This window comes from Tupaia chinensis, unplaced genomic scaffold (genome assembly GCF_000334495.1).
Source record: "Tupaia chinensis unplaced genomic scaffold, TupChi_1.0 Scaffold000523_1, whole genome shotgun sequence".
NCBI lineage: Eukaryota > Metazoa > Chordata > Mammalia > Scandentia > Tupaiidae > Tupaia > Tupaia belangeri.
Window position 1 is genome coordinate 1950544 of NW_006160036.1, and position 12219 is coordinate 1962762.

The 12219-nt window shown below is 37.6% G+C and overlaps 1 protein-coding gene across 1 annotated transcript in view; it reads left to right on the plus strand.

Annotated features, from left to right (window-relative positions):
- Nucleotides 1-270: 270 nt before the first annotated feature.
- NFAT5 (nuclear factor of activated T cells 5) overlaps nucleotides 271-12219 on the plus strand; it is a 171258-nt gene continuing 159309 nt past the window's right edge. The window contains exon 1 of the mRNA XM_014591022.2: nucleotides 271-320. The gene's annotated coding sequence lies outside the window, so the exon portion shown is untranslated. The remainder of the gene's footprint in view (nucleotides 321-12219) is intronic.

Here is a 12219-nt window from a genome sequence, read left to right on the forward strand (position 1 = left end):
GTGCTAAAAATAGTCAAGACAGTAACACCATTTCAGCAGTAATCATCAGATAATTTTTCATGAACCAAATGCTTGAGGAAAACCTAAGTTTATCCTGGAAACCCATGTCAAGGCAATTCAGCTTCTTTTTGCAGAAAATATATTCACAAATATGGGCTTTACCTCTTAAAAATACATGACAGTTATATAACAGATGTGTGCTATCCTTGGCCTTTTTTTTTTCTCATTCAGCATAAAAAGTACTTAATGCTTTTTGTGTTTTTCAGATTCTCTGAAGTTACACCCATCACAGAATTTTCATAGAGCTGGACTAGTGGAAGGTCAGCAAAATGCCATTTTAAAGCATGTTGTGTTAGTATGCAAAGGCTTTCCCTGAAATGGAGTTTAAATGGGAACTCGAGAAACTTTGCAAACTCACACAATGTAGTTTTTCTCTTAAAGAGCCTGATCCTTCTTTTAGAGCAGCTTAATGTTTTAGTGGATTTTGTTGCTGTGTTTGAAGTGCTTGTTGGCTGTTGTATCTGTTTCTAGAAGCCTTAAAAACACACACACACACAAATAATTTTAAATTATGTGTTGGGTGTTCTCCGATAGAATTTCAGATCTTAATTCTAACTTTTTACATACAAATATGAGAAGACTCAAACATTAAGATGATGAGTATAACTTAAACAATTACACCAAACACATACTTAGTTTGAAAATTCAGAATTTATAACTTTTATATGCTGAGCATTTCAAAATTGTATTAATCACTTATTACAAACGCATTGATGCCATTACTAATGCATTTTATTTAAGGATAAGGAAAGCTAAGTTATAGAGATGATTGAACTATACTTATAGAAAGGTCTTAGAAAGTTCTAGAGATGTTAATAGAATATGTAGAGTAGCTTAATCATCTGACAATTACTTTAGACAACTTTATTTTGTATTGTTGACATTTTAAGATACAGAACTCTGCGTTGTTTATGTAGATTTTGAAGTGATGTTACATATGTTGTCTTGAAATCCTGTAATCATATGACTGAACAGCAAGGATATTAATTTCCCCATTATAGAGATAAGAAACTGAGGCTGTAAGTAAGAGACTTGGGAAAAAGTCTCACTGTAGTAGAACAATGCTCTCTGTGTTTTAGTTAGTTCTCTTTACAAAGCCAAGCAGCCTCTGTGAAATACATGTTACCAATAACTTCAACATTTTACAGCACACTTTAATAAGGGCCTAAATATTAGGTTGTCAGAAAAGTCAGGACGCATTTTTATGTAGAAAAACAGAAAAATACATCAGGACTTTTCCAACAATCCAGTATTTAAGTTTGACATGAGTATGTATAGGTTTTTGTTTGTTTGTTTGTTTCCCTTAAAGGTAGACTGGTATAGTGGGGGACTGATAGTGAGTGCAAATTTGAATACCAGTTAGGCTACTTATTAACTCTGCAATCTTGGGTATTCTTTCTTTTTTTAAAAAAGAATTATTTTATTTATCAGTTTTATTTGTTATTATTTTTAAGTACACAGGAAAGAGACAGAGAGAGAGAAAGGGAAAATGAGAAAGCAAGCTACCAGGTCAGGTATTCTAACTGCAGTTGGCCATGTGGGAATCCAGCACTTTAATCACTACACTACCTGCCAGCCCCGCCTTAGGTATTCTTTCTATAAAAATATAGATACTTCTTTTTTAAAAAGGATTAAATATTTATTTAACTTTATTTACTATTATTTTTTAATTTGACCAGAAAGAGAAAGGGAAAGTGAGAAAACAAACTGAAATTGATGGAAATACAGACATTAAATGTAAATATTTACATATTTGTGCCTAATTAGTATTCTTTTTTTATTCTTTTTTTTTTTTGACTGCAAGGTCTGAGTCCCAGATCCAGTGGCTTGAAGAAAATATATCAGGCATGTGTGTGCATATGTCCAAAATTCTGAGAGGAGAATAGAGAAGAGAACGCTGTGGGTGGCCATTCCTCTCGGGGGTTCTCTCTGTCTTTCTGATGAATGCACATCCCCTATTTACAAAATTTTTAAAATTTTAATTAGACACTATAACATTAGAGACAAAATGCTCTTACTCAATAAATGGTATTAAATGTTAAAACTAGTAATTTATACAATCTATCACAATCTATTTTCTTTTTTATTTGAATTATTTGTTTTCTTTTATATTTATTATTATTAGTCTTTAGTTTGACCAGAGACAGACAGACAGAGATAGAAAGGGAAAGTGAGAGAGCAAGCTGCCAGGTCTGGTACTCGAACTGCTGTCAGCCATGTGGGAATTCAGTGCCCTTAACACCATGCCACCTGCTGGCCCCAAATGTAGATACCTCTTAAGTTTAGTGAGCGAATGTGTATTAAAGTGTGTAGTCCAGTGTCTGGCTTAATATTAGTTATCTCTTTCCTTTAGTATCAGATAAATTGTTTTAACAATGTAGTTTAGAGTTCATAAAAGGTTCTCAAATTAATTATTGGTTATATTTGTACATATAAGAAGCCCATAGGTACATATTATTATGAAAATCAATTTTTTTCTACAAGTTATTTATTATTAGGGAGTCCAGTGCCCTTAACTATCACACCACCTGCCGGCCCTAAAATCAAATATTTTTAAAACAGCTATTTTGAGGGACCAGCAGGTGGCATAATGGTTATGTTGCTGGACTCCCATGTATTTGACTGTGGTTCGAGTCCCAGACCTGGTAGCTTAAAATTCACGCTGGGTATGTGTGCATGTGGGCCCCAAATCCTGAGAGGATAATGGAGAAGGGATTATGATATGGCCATACCACCTGGGGGATGATTTCTTGCTTTCTGTTTCTTTCTGTGTCTCTCTATCTCTCTGGCAAGTGCACACACCCTATAGCAAAAATCTCTCTTAAAAAAAAAAACACAACTATTTGAATGTTTTAAGAAGTGTTTCTTTTTTAAAGAGGTTTTTGCTATAGGGCACGTGCACTCTCTAGACAGAGAGAGACAGAGAAACAGAAAGCGAGATATCACACCCCCCCAGGGGGGATGGCCACGCTGCAATCCCTTCTCTTCCATTCTCCTCTCGGGATCTTGGGCATGCACGTACACGCGCCCGGTGTGAGTTTTAAGCCAGCGCCCGGTGTGAGTTGATCTTGGGCATGCACGTTTTTAAGCCACCGGTGTGAGTTTTAAGCCACCGAACTGCAGTTGACTACGTGGGAGTCCAGCGACATAGCTATTACCCTAACTGCTGGTCCCAAGAAGTGTTTCTTAAGAAGCAGATTTCTAGTTTTTATTCATAATGTTCAATATGTGACCATGTCGTGGGGTCATATTTGTCTGTAAGAACCTATCCATTTCCTGGACTATAAACTAGACATAGTCATAATCATAGAGATTAACAGACAGAGGAAAATCATGAGGAAAAAAGGTGTTAATTATTTAAGAAAAAATGTTTAACTAGTTGATGGATGTACAGGCATTAAATGTATATGTTTACATATTTGTGCCTAAATAGTGTTTTTTTTTAATAAAAGAATTATTTTATTTTATTTATTATTATTAGTCTTTAGTTTGACCAGAGACAGACAGAGAGAGATAGAAAGGGAAAGTGAGAAAGCATGCTGCCAGGTCTGGGACTTGAACCATGATCAGCCATGTGGGAGTCTAGTGCCTTTAACTACCATGCCACCTGCCAACCCCTAAATAGTATTCTTAATTTTAAATTTTAATTGAGAGGATACTCAACTATCAATATTTTATATGACCACACTTTTACAGATTATATATGAAATATATAATTCATAAATATTTGGCTAGCCCAGTGTTTGAGGGAGCCAGATTCCAATGTCTGACATTGCAGTGTGAGTCCCACCCCACAAGTCAGACACACCTGGTGGTTGTGTATCTGTGCCTATGGTCCTGATGGGATTGAAAAATGGAGGAGAAAATGATTGCCATGCCCCATTAGGGGGCACTTTTTCCCTTTCCCCTTCTTTTTGTGAGTGTACATGTCTTCTGTCAAATGAAAAAAACGGGTCAGTATCAAGTATATCATATACGTTTTAAGTTTGTTTGTTTGTTTATTGATTGATTGATTGGAGAGGTTTTTGCTATAGGGCACGTGCGCTTGCCAGACAGAGAGAGGCAGAGAGACAGAAAGCGAGAAATCACTCCCAGGGGGGATGGCCACACCACAATTCCTTCTCCTCCATTCTCCTTTCCAGATCTTGGGCATGCACGCACATGCGCCCAGTGTGAGTTTAAGCTGCTGGGTCCGGGACTGGAACCGCAGTCGGCTACATGGGAGTCCAGTAACATAGCCATTACGCTAATTGCTGGTCCCCGTTTTAAGTTTTTGATACAGGTTATTATAAGAAAGTTCTTTGCAGGCCAACAGGTAATGTGGAGGTTGAGTCAGCTGGATCCCACTTGGCTGACTGACCTCGTGGCTTGAATTCCTGACCTCGTGGCTTGAAATTCACTCTTGGCACATATGCATGCATGCCCAAAATCCCAAGAGGAGAATGGAAGAGGATGGATTGTGATGTGGCCATCCCCTGCCCTTCTCTGTCTCTGAGGAGCACACTATAGCAAAACTAAAAAGAAAAAAAAAGGATAATTGTTGGCTTGTGTAATGAAGTATTTAGTCTGTGCCTACTCTGTTGCTGTTTTTTTGTTTGTTTGTTTGTTTGTTTTTTTGGAGTGGGGAGGTTTTGTTATAGGGTGCATGCCCTAGCCAGAAAGACAGAGATAGAGAGACAGAAAGCGAGAAATTACCCCCCAGGGGAGATGGCCGCTCTGGAGACAATCCTTTTTCCTCTATTCTCCTCTCAGGATTGTGGGCAGGCAGGCATGCACATGCGCCCAGAGTGAGTTTAAGTCGCTAGGTCCGCAACTCGAACTGTGGTCAACTACATGGGAGTCCAGTGACATAGCCATTATACCAATTGCTAGTCCCATCTTTTACTGTTTTTAAACCTTTTAAAGAGTGGAAAGATGAAAATAATGAAAGCCATATACCCTTCAGCAAGCTTTAACAATTATCAATCTAGTTTATCACCTAACTTCTCTCAGACTTCATTATTTTAAAACTAGTGTCAGATACTATGTAATTACATTCATAACTACTTCTGCATTATAATGACTTGTTTCTTATGTTAATTTATAAATAATTCTTTTAATAATTTAATTTTATTTGTTGTTGTTATTTTAAAATTTGACCAGAGAGAGAGAAAGAGAAAGTTAGAAAGCAAGCCACCAGGTCTGGGACTTGAACTTTGGTCAGTCATGTGGGAGTCCACCACTTTAAACACCATGCCACCTGCTGGCCCCCTTAATGATAATTTTTAAGAGTTTCTTTCTTTCTTAGAGAGACAGAGAGATAGGTAATCCCAGTAGGGTCCCTATGTCATGATCCACCTACAGTCTCTGCTGGCCCAGGCCACAGCCATACCCATGTGCCTGACATGTTCAGGGAGGGTTTTATTATGATAACTCAGGACTTTTCCAAGGTGGACTCACTTGTGTCATTGCTGTACTACTGCACCTTAATTTTAAAAATAGTGTATTTTATTTTAAGAAATACATATTCCATCTTCTGCAAAGTTGTGATTCCCCTGCCCTCATTTTGAGATATTGTCCAGCAGGAGGTTACTACTCTATGTATAATGTATCTTGTTGTAATCCATGTTAAAACTGTAGGCTCTGCTCTGAGACTTGGGTTTAAATCTTGTTCTGACTTATACTGGTGTGTTGCCTTGGTTTAATCATTTAATGTTTTGTGGTTCAGTTTTCCATCTTTCAACAATAGTATCTATCCTCAAGTCATGTAGAAATTACTTGAGGCAAATTCATGTAAAGCATGAATTAACCTAGCACATAGTAAATGCTCAACAAGTGTTTAAATTAAACCATTTTAGACAATAGATATCTATAGAATGTTTACTGTGTACGAAGAACTTTACAGATATGAACTCAGTGAAACTCATAATAACTCTTGAGGTTGTCATTATCCCACTTTAGGTTATTATCCCAGTTTAGATAGGGAGACAAAGGTATAGAGAGAGGTTCAGTAACTTACCTAGGCTCATATAGCTAGTAAATTAGTTCAAAGATTCTAACCCATGTCGTCTCACTTTAGAGTCTATGCTCCTAATTATTGCGCTAAACTGACTCCCTTGTGCTGTGTGTAATATCTGGTATTAACAATACTTATGTATGCATGCTTTACATCCTTAGCCTAGATTTACATCTAATAATGAAAAACTCAGCCTCAGGGGCCAGCAGGTGGCATAGTGGTTAAGACACTGGATCCCACATGGCTGACCATGGTTATAGTCTTAGAACTGGTGGCTTGAAAACCATGCTGGGTTCATGTGCATACGTGTCCAAAATCCTGAAAGGAAAATGGAGAAGGAAAAGGGATTGTGGTGTGGCCATTCCTCTTGAGGGATGACTTCTCACTTTCCCTCTCATTCTCTCTGTCTCTGGTGAGTGTGCATGCATTGTGGCAAAAACCTAAAAACAAAAACAGAAAAGCTCAGCCCAGAATGATGAGAATTTAAGTAATTGGTATGATACAGTTTGTTGTTTCTTTATTTTTATAATACATCTATTTTCCAAATCAAAGTAAATTTTTTAGGAAAACAATGTTGGAAAACCTGCAATTGGGTATTAAATTATCCTTATCATTCAACTGAATTTGTATTTAACCTGTCAAACAATGCTGGTCCTTTCTGTCGCTGCCTTTTTTATTTAATGAGGTAATTGACAATAGGAAAAAGAGTCTAGTTAATTAATGCAGTAAGAACCATTAAAATGATGTTTCTGATGACCCATGATTAACACATGACATTCTTAATTAAATAGATAAGTAAAAATGATGCTGTTGAAATTTATATTAAAATAAATTGTATAGAAAAAGCCCTGGACAAAAGTATACAGAGTTTTATTTTTTTAATTCTGTTTTTGTATTTTTCTCTACCTTCTTTGAAGAACATGGTTTGTATATATTTAAGGACATAAAATAGCCGGGTACAGTGGTATTTATCTGTAATCCCAGCAACTAAGGAGGATAAGATAGGAGTAGGGCGGTAAATTTGAGGCTATTCTGGACAGCATAACAAGACCCTGTTTAAAAAATGAACAAAAAAATACATAAAAGGGTTTGTAGTTAGGAGGTTCAAATGTCAAAGGCTAGGGTTCTTTGAACTACCTGGAAAAAATACAGAGAAAGCAGCACCATTTCTTATACATTCTATACTGAAAAATACTCATTTTGGTGTATATTGTTTGCCATACAGAAAACTAAGATAGAAATGAAACTAAGTGAAATAAATAAAGAGATTAAAAGTTTATTGTAGAGAAGCAGGCAGGTGGCGTAGTAGTCAAGGTTCTGGACTCCCATGTGGCCAACTGCAGTTTGAGTCCTGGTCCTGGTGCTTGCTTTCTCACTTTCCCTCTCTCTCTTTCTCTGGTCAAATTAAAAAATAATAATAAATAAAATAAAAAATTATTTTGGTAAAGGAAGTCATTCTAGAAATATAGAAATGTAAATTAAAATGGTAGGAAAGCAAGAAGGATAGAAATATAAGTAAATCGGAAAAAATGGAAAAATAAAAATAGATTAAAAATTTTGTTTTTAAAATGAATGAATGAGTGAAGAGATCACATGATGGATTAAATGAAGAATTGGTTAAATAGTAAGATCTAATGCCAATCTGATACAATCTTTTTTTTTTTTTGGGAGAGGTTTTTGCTATAGGGCGCGTGCGCTCGCCAGACAGACAGAGACATAGAGACAGAAAGCGAGAAATCACCCCCCAGGGGGGATGGTCACGCCGCAATCCCTTCTCCTCTATTCTCCTCTCGGGATCTTGGGCACACACGCACACGTGCCCAGCATGAGTTTTAAGCCACCGAGTCCAAGACGTGAACTGCAGTTGACTACGTGAGAGTCAAACAACATAGCCATTACGCTAACTGCTGGTTCCCAACCAATCTGATATAATCTTGATATGAATTAAACATTTAAGACTTTTTTTTTTTTTTTAAGGAATTATTTATAAAAACTTACCATCTTGGGGCTGGCAGGTGGCATGAGAGAGAGCAAGCCACCAGGTCCGGGACTTGAACTGTGGTCGGCCACGTGGGAGTACAGTGCCTTTAACCACCACGACACTTGCCAGCCATAAGGCTGTACGTTTTTTCTAAGTAAATGTGTAGGGGGACCAGCAGTTGGCATAGTAATTATGTTACTGGTCTCCCATGTAAGTCTACCACAGTTCGACCAGGTGGCTTGAACTCATGCTGGGGGCACGTGTGTTGACTTGAACTAAAGCAAAAACCTCTCCAAAAAAAGAAAAAAAAAAAAAAAAAAAAAAAAAGGAGCTGCAGGCTGAGTTCCAGACCTGGGCAGTTTGAAACTCATACCTGTGTGCTTGTGCATGTGTATGTGTGCCCAAAATCCCTGGTGGAGAAGGAATTGCAGTGTGGCCATCTCCCCGTGGGGTGATTTCTCACTTTTTGTCTCTCTCTCTGGTGAGTGCATGTGCTCTATAACTACATCACTCTCAAAAAAAAAAAAAAAAAGTGTAATATGATAATGAGTTAGGAGAGAATAAACTTTTTTTTCACCACCAGTATATTTGATATGGTTCCATACCTAATTATATATACTTTATAGTTTACAAATGAAGATTCCAATACTAGTAGCAATGTCTTTTTTTTTTTGAGAGATTTTTGCTGTAGGGTGTGTATGCTTGCCAGAAAGACAGAGAGAGATAGAAAGTGAGAAATCACCCCTGCAGGGATGCCCACACCATAGTTACTTCTCCTCTATCCTTCTCTCGGGATCTTGGGCATGCATGCACATGCACCCAGCATGAATTTAAGCCACCAGGTCCAGGACACGAACTGCTGTTGACTACATGGGAGTCCAGCAACATAACCATTAGGTCAACTGCTGGTCCCAGTAGCAGTGGCAGTGTCTTAATTGATCTATGGAATATTTCTTTTCTTTTTGCTGGTCCCAGTAGCAGTATCTTAATTGATCTATGGAGTATTTTCTTTTTTCTGTTTTTGGAGAGGTTTTTGCTACAGGGTGCATGCGCTCGCCAGAGAGATAGAGAGAGACAGAGAGAGACAGAGAAACAGAAAGGGAGAAATCAACCACCCAAGGTAGATGGCCATGCCGCAGTCCCTTCTCCTCCATTCTCCTTTCGGGATCTTGGGCACGCACACACATGCGCCCGGCGTGAGTTTAAGACACCAGGTCTAGGACTTGAACCGCGGTTGACTACATTAGAATTCAGCGACATGGGAGTTCAGCAGCATAACCATTACGCTAACTGCTGGTCCCTGGAATATTTCTAAATTGCCGTTAAACCTTATTTATTTCTCTGTGTTAATAAGATAGACAATAAATGTGTACAAGATGATATTTATGAAAATAACTTATTGGAAAGTTTTTTTTGGGGAGATGTTTTTGCTGTAGGGCACATGTGCCCACCAGAAAGAGAGAGAGAGAGACAGAGAGATAGAAAGCGAGAAATCACCTCCAGTGGGGATGGCCACGCCATAATTCGTTCTCCTCCATTCTCCTCTCGGGATCTTGGGCACACACGCACACGCGACCAGCATGAGTTTAAGCCACCGGGTCTGGGACTCAAACTGCATTCGACTACATGGGAGTTCAGCAACATAGCCATTACTGTAACTGCTGGTCCCTGAAAAGCTTTTTTGAAAATATTTAACGTTAAAAATAATTTTATTTTCTTGTTTAGTATCTATTAGCCTCTACGGATCCATTTCTAGTAAAATAAAAATATCACTGTGGGGACAATGAAGTTCAAACATGTTGAAAATTATACCTAGTGGGGCCATTGGTGGTTGATGTGCTAGATCCCTATATAGCCATGTCCATTGTTCAAGACCAGACCTGGTGGCCTGTAAAACACACCTGGCATGTATACATGTGTACCCAAAATCCCGAGAGGAGAGTGGAGGAGTAGGGATTGTGGCGTTTCTCTCTCTCTGTATTTTTCTTTCTCCAGCCACTGCATGTACCCTATGGCAAAACTCTTAAAAACAAACCAAACGAAAAAAACTAGTGTGTCTCAGCTTCTCGACTCTAAGATCCATCCCTCTGATTTCCTATTTTTGTGTTTCTCCTTAAACTCTGCTTTCATTGTTTCATTCAATACTAGAATTCCTGTTGTTTATTACAGTGAAAGGCTAGAAATTCATGATCTAATCAGCTGGTTCTTGGCTGGACTGTAATTTATTTTTGGTTCTGCTACTATTTCAGGGTTCTTCTAAAACTTGAAAGTGGTAGCACAAAAAAATTTCCCATTGTGATCAATATTACGAATAAAAAATAGACACTTTTTATTAGAAAAAGATGAACTCATCAGGTTATATTTTCTGTTAAGAGTAACAGATAATTAGAAAAAATAAAGGCTTAAATTAATTTGAGAAATCACTTGGGCCTGATTATTTAGTGACACAGGATAGTGCTGTTAACTTTAAGAGAGATAAAAGATAGTGCTCAATAGAGATGTTGCTTATTAACTTAATGTCTTTTCTTGCTGTTACTTAGATTTTATTTCAAGTTTCATGAAAGTGATTCATGTGTCTTCTATTGTGTTAGTAGAAATCAAGATATTAAAAACAAGGTATGAGATACTATTCATAAAACATGTACTTGAATGAAAAAGTAGAAATTTTCTTTATAGATTAACTACAGATAATAGTTTCAGCTTTCAAATATAAGTAAAACCTGATGTTGTGATAAAGTATAAAATACATACTTTTTTTTTTTGCTTTTTAGATTTTTTTTGGCCATAATGTGCATGCATTTGCTGAAAATAAGAGCCAGAGGGAAAGTGAGAAATTACACCCTGGGAGGGATGGCCATGCTGCAGTATCTTCTCCTCTCTTCTTCTCATGGGATTTTGGACATGCACATACACACATATACTGGTTGTGTTTCTCAGGCTGCAGGATCTATGACTTAGAACTGGCGAGTTGGCCATGTGAGGTCTAGTTCAAATGAGAAAGCCACCAGGTCCAGGATTTGAACCATGGTCAGCCATGTGGGAGTGTCCAGCACCTTAACCACCATGCCACCTGCTGGTCCCAAGTACCTATATTATTGACGACTTGAACTAAAGATGTATTATATGAGATTTCAGTTGCCTTTATTCTTTCTTAAAATCTTATTATTATTATTTTAATTCGACCAGAGAGAGCTAGAGAAAGAGAGAGGGGGAAAGTGAGAAAGCAAGCCACCAGGTCTGGGATGTGAACCATGGTCAGCCATGTGGGTCAGCGCCTTAACTACCACATCAACTGCTGACCACTAGGCAATCTATTTTTGTGAATATTTTAAAGATGCTCTTTACATTTAATTATCAGAAAAACCTATGAGGTGGTACTAGTATATTCAGTCTGTAAGTAAGCAAACCGAGGTCCAGAACAATTCACTAATTTTCCCCAAGTTTTGCAGCTAGTGTATGAGACAGTTTGAACCTCAACAGTTATACCCCTGAATTGTGAGCTTATACTTAACTCTTTACAGAAAGAAAATTGATAATTGGCACTTTTACTTTGAGCCTTACTAAGTGTATGTACTATTCCCATGCTATAAAATGAGTAGTTTGTGTAGGATATTTTAGCTAAGTGGCTTGCATAAAATAATGAGATAAATTCTGTAAACTGGAGGTCAGCCTTGTGGTCTGGTAGTTAAGAGAGCTGAATCCCACGTGGCCAACAGTGTGGTTTGAATTTGTGGCGCCAGCATCTTGAAAAACATACCTGGCACGTGTGCATGTGTGCCCATAAAATTCCAATAGGATGGAAGAATGGAGGAAAAGGAATTGTGTTGTGATCACAACACAATTAATGACTGTTTTTTCCTCTCCCTCTGTCTCTGTCTCTGGCAAGAGACACACCCTCTGGTAAATTAAAAAACAAAAGAAAGAAAAAATTATTTTTTTTAAAAAAATTTATTTTATTTAACTTTATTTATTTATTTAATTTTAATTTGACCAGAGAGGGACAGAGGTGGGGAGAGAGAGAGAAAGTGAGAAAGCAAGCTGCCAGGTCTGAGACTTGAGCCACAATTGGCCATGTGGGAGTCCAGCGTCTTTAACCACCATGCCACCCGCTGGTCCCACAACCCCTGTCACCTTCTAAAAGGGAACATAGTATTCTTTTTTTTTTTTTTTTTTAAAGAATTTT